The following is a 5,441-nucleotide window of genomic DNA, read 5'->3' on the forward strand; positions in this document are numbered from 1 at the left end:
TAGTCTTGGTCACTCGTGAACCTTACGATAACCTTACTGTGGTAGGCTTCTCCTTTAGGCTCCTGTGAGCCTGAGAGACAACTGATTGGCCTGGGCTAGAGGCTGGCTCAGGAAGAGGCCAGTTATGATGCCAAATTCTGGGGACTGAACTGAACTAACCATAATGTCAGGATTAGATTTAAATTCTAGGAAAGGGGGCCTCCATCCCTGGACAGGCTCAGGTTTGTGGAAAAACAGATCTAGGGAACTCCTTTAGGCAAGAGATAAGAAGTCAGACCATCCTTTGATCTATAACAAAGTGGAGATAGCTAGTCTGATTTAACCATGCCTTTATTTTCAGGGGCCTAGTCACCTAAGAACCTCATAGTGAGAGAGACTGAGGTAGCTTTTTTAGGTAGTATAGGGTAACTGGGCCCCTGGAAGTAAAAAGCAGGAATGTTTTGAGGCCTATCTTTTAGTCTCCACTTTGTGGAGATCAAAGTATGATCTGACTTATCTCTTCTCTAGATCTGTTTGTCCACAAACAACCTGAGGCCCTCCTCTGGATTATAATCACCCTCATGTGGAAAGTCACTGTGATTTTGAGAAACATTTCTTTTTTGTTAGAAGTTTTTATTTCATTTATTTCTTTAAAAATATTTTTTTTTATTTATTTATGAAAGAGAGAGAGAAAGATGCAGATAGAATGAGAGAAACAGAGAGAATGGGCATGCCATGGCCTCCATCTACTGCATATGAACTCCAGATGCAAGGACCACCTTGTGCATCTGGCTTACACGGGCACTGGGGAATCAAAACTTGGCGCTTAGGCTTCACAGACAAGTGTCTTAACTACTAAGCCATCTCTCCAGCCTTTTTTAAAAAACTTAATAGTTTATTATGATTTGTTTCATTTTAAAGCCATTGGTCTATTTAATCATGTAGAAATAAGTATTTAAAAGGTCTGAAAATATAAAACAATTTAAACATGTATAAATAGATTGTCCAAAATTTATCTCATTAGGTCAGTCATTATTATGCTACAGCAGACAAGTAATCCTTAAACCACAGTTGGAGTGAGCCTCCTACAGCCAGCTTCATTGCCAATCCCCACTTCTAAGTATCTCTTGTCATTTGCCCTCTAACGCTTTCCTTCAGTGTTAAGATGGCTCAACAAATGGCAGCTTCTAGTCCAGATTTTCGCTATATCTTTGCTCCAGGAAACTTTTCCCATTCACACAGATATTCCTATTGCTGAGATCTTTCTAACAAAGCAAGGTCCTGCTGGATCTGATTCAAATAAATACGGTCATCCTTCATTCCAGCCAAGAATAAATAAACTCCAAATGGACCTACTCCACCTCCCTGGGAGTATGCTTAAGTCAGTGCCAGCTGAGCTGTGGGAATGAGTATTTGGTAAACATTATAGTATTGCTGAGCAAGTTCTCAAGCTCTGTGCACAAGCCCTCAGTAATCTAAGCCCATGCTACTTCACACCAATCCTATATGCTTGGTAATTGGTTCCACTTAGTGTGCACTGCGCTTATGATATAGATGATGTTTTTGATCAGTTGCTTAATGCCACATCATGTGCAACTTTAATTCCTACTGAGGGGTACCCTCCAGCTATAGTAGCCAAAGCATATTGAATCAAGATAAGATTATGAGATGGGCTGATTTGTAGTCAGCAGAAAGCTTCAACCACATTCTGTCATCTCTACTCAGAAAGCCAAAGTGTATCTGCTATGCATTCTTGATGGGCATGGTGGTGAACAATTTTCATGTCTTTATTTAGCCATAACATTTTAGTTCTAGAGTAAGTGGTCATCTCATTGCCCCAAATGCCTTTTCTTAGTTTTGCATATGTATGTGTGTAGCAGACAGATTCAGGTTCGCTGAGATAAACTTCCAGACCAGGCACAGTTATGGAGGAAGGGATTTATTGAAGCTTACAGATCCAGAGGAAGTTCCATAATGGCAGAAGAAGCTGGCCTGACTTCACAGGACCAAACACAAAGAGAAAGAAACACAAGCCTAAAGCTACATAGCACAGCACACTTCAGGAACTCCAGCTAGGCACACTTTGCATATCTTTAGATTGAAATCTCAAACCCACCACCACACCTTAAGATCCACTCAGTGACACTGCCTCCAGCCAGGTGGCTACAGATGCAAACTACAAAGAAATAAAAAGACTGAATACATTGGGGGCCATCTATTCAAACCACAACAATGTGCATATGTTCATGTGCATCAGGGGTCAAAAGTCAACATCAAGAATCCACCTTAGGGCTGGAGAGATGGCTTAGTGGCTAAGCGCTTGCCTGTGAAGCCTAAGGACCCCGGTTCAAGGCTCGGTTCCCCAGGTCCCACGTTAGCCAGATGCACAAGGGGGCGCATGCATCTGGAGTTCGTTTGCAGAGGCTGGAAGCCCTGGCACGCCCATTCTCTCTCTCTCCCTCTGTCTTTCTCTCTGTGTTTGTCACTCTCAAATAAATAAATGAATAATTTTAAAAAAAAAAAAGAATCTACCTTAATTGTTCTCCACTTTATTCATTCTTTGAGACGAGTTCTTTCTGCACTGAAAGCTCATCAATTCAGCTAGACTGGTGAGCCCCAGAGACTCCTTATCTCTGCCTCCCCAGCTGTGGTATTACAAGCATGCACCACTGCATTCAGTATTTTATGTGGGTACTGAGGATTGAACTCAGATCCTCATACTTGTGTGGCAAAAACTTTACTCAGCGAACCATCTCTCCAGCCCTTGAGAGTCTTTTTGTTTGTTTGTTTGTTTGTTTGTTTTTGTTTTTCCAGGTAGGGTCTCACTCTAGCTCAGGCTAACCTGGAATTCACTATGGAGTCTCAGGGTGGCCTCGAACTCACAGCGATCCTACCTCTGCCTCCCCAGTGCTGGGATTAAAGGCGTGCGCCACCACGCCCGGCTTGAGTGTCCTTTTTGCATACACAGTGCTGCCAGTCATCCTATTTCTGGACAGAGTAGATAAGCCACAGTCCAGATCTTCCCACTGTCACTGATAGAGAAAAAGACCAACGCTCTTCTGTGACATCTTTCATTATCAGCCTCTGATTTGCTTCTATGCTCATAATTCTTATTTTCCCTGCATGAACTCCCCACTCCAACAGAGATGATCTATTTATTGTCTCCTAAAATATATAAATCATAGCTCCACTTCAGCTCTGTAACTAAAGGAAATCTCAGCTCATCACTTGAGTGTAAGAAATATCACACCTTATCATTTTTTACCAATCAACAAATTCTAGCCTTCACTACTTCCATGAAAGGCTAGTGAGGAAACCTAAGTCATCTCGAGGACTCTCTCTGATTCTAGAATAATTTTAAAGTCTTGAGGATTTGTATATTGTCACAATATGGGACGGGATTTAGGATGGCAAGGTGTGATAAAGATGGTTGCTAATAGCATCTATCCCAATACTCATGACCTGTTCAGCTCTAGTGGTTCCTATGGGTATTCCCGGATCATTGCAGCATTCACTGAAATCATGATTGTGTGCGTAGAAGCTGCCATTGCTCAGAAAAGCCACCCTAGACCCAGTGTTGTTAAAACCCACGTTCTCCTTGTCCATGGAGAACTCTTCCCCACTCACCTTTGGAAAACAGGAGAGAATACTTCACATATGGTTCCAGACAACTCTTGGAACTACTCGTGGGCATTCTTCCTCATTTGTCACTGACCTCTTGAGACTCTGTGATGATGCCCATCTTCATTTCTGGTGTAGACTGGCCTGACATACTGTGTTGGAAGTGACTATGCCTTCTGTGTATATATTTCCTTCCAGCTGGACGTCCTCAGCCACTTCATGTCTGTGTCATCCCAACTCAGTGGCTTCTGGCAGAGAAACTAGTTTACAGCTCAGGAGATCACAGGCATATAGTGTTCTGTTTCCTTTACATGACATTCTCCCTGGCAACATTCACATGAATCCAGAACAAGGAGGAAGAGACATTCATAATGCTCTGCTCAAAATCCTTCCTCACAGTTTCCATAATACCCAACAATTTTATTCCATAGCAATAGTATAAGAGAAATAAAAGGCCCATGCTAGATAAAAAAACATAATAAGGCTAGAGAGATAGCTCAGGGGCTAAGATTCTTGCCTGAAAAGATGAATGACTCAATTTCAACTGCCCAGTACCCACATAAAGCCAAACGTGCAAGGTGGTGCATGTGTCTGGAGTTCGTTTGCAGTGGCTACAGGCCCTGGCATCCACCCCTCCCCCCCACCTCTTTTTCTCTCTTTCAGTCTAATAAATAAAAGTATTTTTTAAAAAACTCTAAAAAAAAAATGAACAGTACTGTAGGCTAGCTCAATGCAAAGCAGCTGAAGTGAATCACGCTTTCAGAACAGAGTCTTGTGAGGAAGACTTGTGTCACCATGCCACAGCAGATGGGGTGGGCTCCTGAAGCATAGAGAAAGGGAGACTCCAGAAATCCAAAGTGCGATGTTCCTATTTATGAGTTTCTAGGGAAAGGATGTGTTTCGACACAGGCTAAATGATAAAAGTCACAAAGCCAATGGACAAGAAAAGCAGAGATGAAGAAAGCCTTGGAGGTCTCTAAGAAGGGACTGTCCTCTCCCACCATACTGCTGAAACTCCCAGCAGGGGTGAGGTTGGTAGGCGTTGGGAATGCAGTAGACAGGACAGTGAAGCTATGACTCAACGTTGCCCCAGGACCTCTGCAAGTATCCACACCTATGTAATAGTTTGCACAAAAGCGTGTATAGAATGTTTTAGCAACTTACTCATAGTAGTCAGAAAGTATAAAAGAAATAAGCCACTCAACTAGTGAATGGTGGTAGGTTTATGTTGGAATACTATTTGTTATTATTCTTTATTGATTTTTATAATTTTATACATATATATGTAATATATAATGGCTACATTTTGTTGGATTCCATTTATGCAAAATAGCCAGAATAGTCAAATCTATTAAGCTATAAAGTACATTGATGTTTGTTTAGGGCCAAGGAATCATGGACATTGAGTGTGATGGCTACAGAATACAGGAATTCTTATGGAGGTGATGAAAAATTTCCAAATGTCATCATGGTGATGGTGCTATACAACTGTGTGCATTATCAAACATCCATTGATTTATATGTTGTAAATGATCAAACTGCTTCATATGAGAATTATATCTATAAGCTACTACTAGCTAAACTATTGCTCTTAGACCCAGTAAGATTGCTATTGCCTTCTCTTGTGATAGATTTATTTTTTCCCCCATAAGGACTCTCAATCTCTTGTAAAAAACGATACCACACTGAACTTTGCAAATATACTTGGGCATTTCAGAAGTTAAAACAGGTATACCACATAGGCTGACCATAGGATACTGTCGCCCTGGCCTTCTCACTGCTAGCAGGATGCACCCAACCAAGAGCAGTTTATGGGAGGAGAGAGTTTATGGGAGGAGAGA

At 41.6% G+C, this 5,441-nt stretch overlaps 1 pseudogene; it reads right to left on the reverse strand.

Moving 5' to 3' along the window:
• Positions 1-1,014: 1,014 nt before the first annotated feature.
• LOC101594854 lies at positions 1,015-1,694 on the reverse strand (annotated as a pseudogene).
• Between the last annotated feature and the right edge of the window lie 3,747 nt (positions 1,695-5,441).

This window comes from Jaculus jaculus, chromosome 5, assembly GCF_020740685.1.
Source record: "Jaculus jaculus isolate mJacJac1 chromosome 5, mJacJac1.mat.Y.cur, whole genome shotgun sequence".
NCBI lineage: Eukaryota > Metazoa > Chordata > Mammalia > Rodentia > Dipodidae > Jaculus > Jaculus jaculus.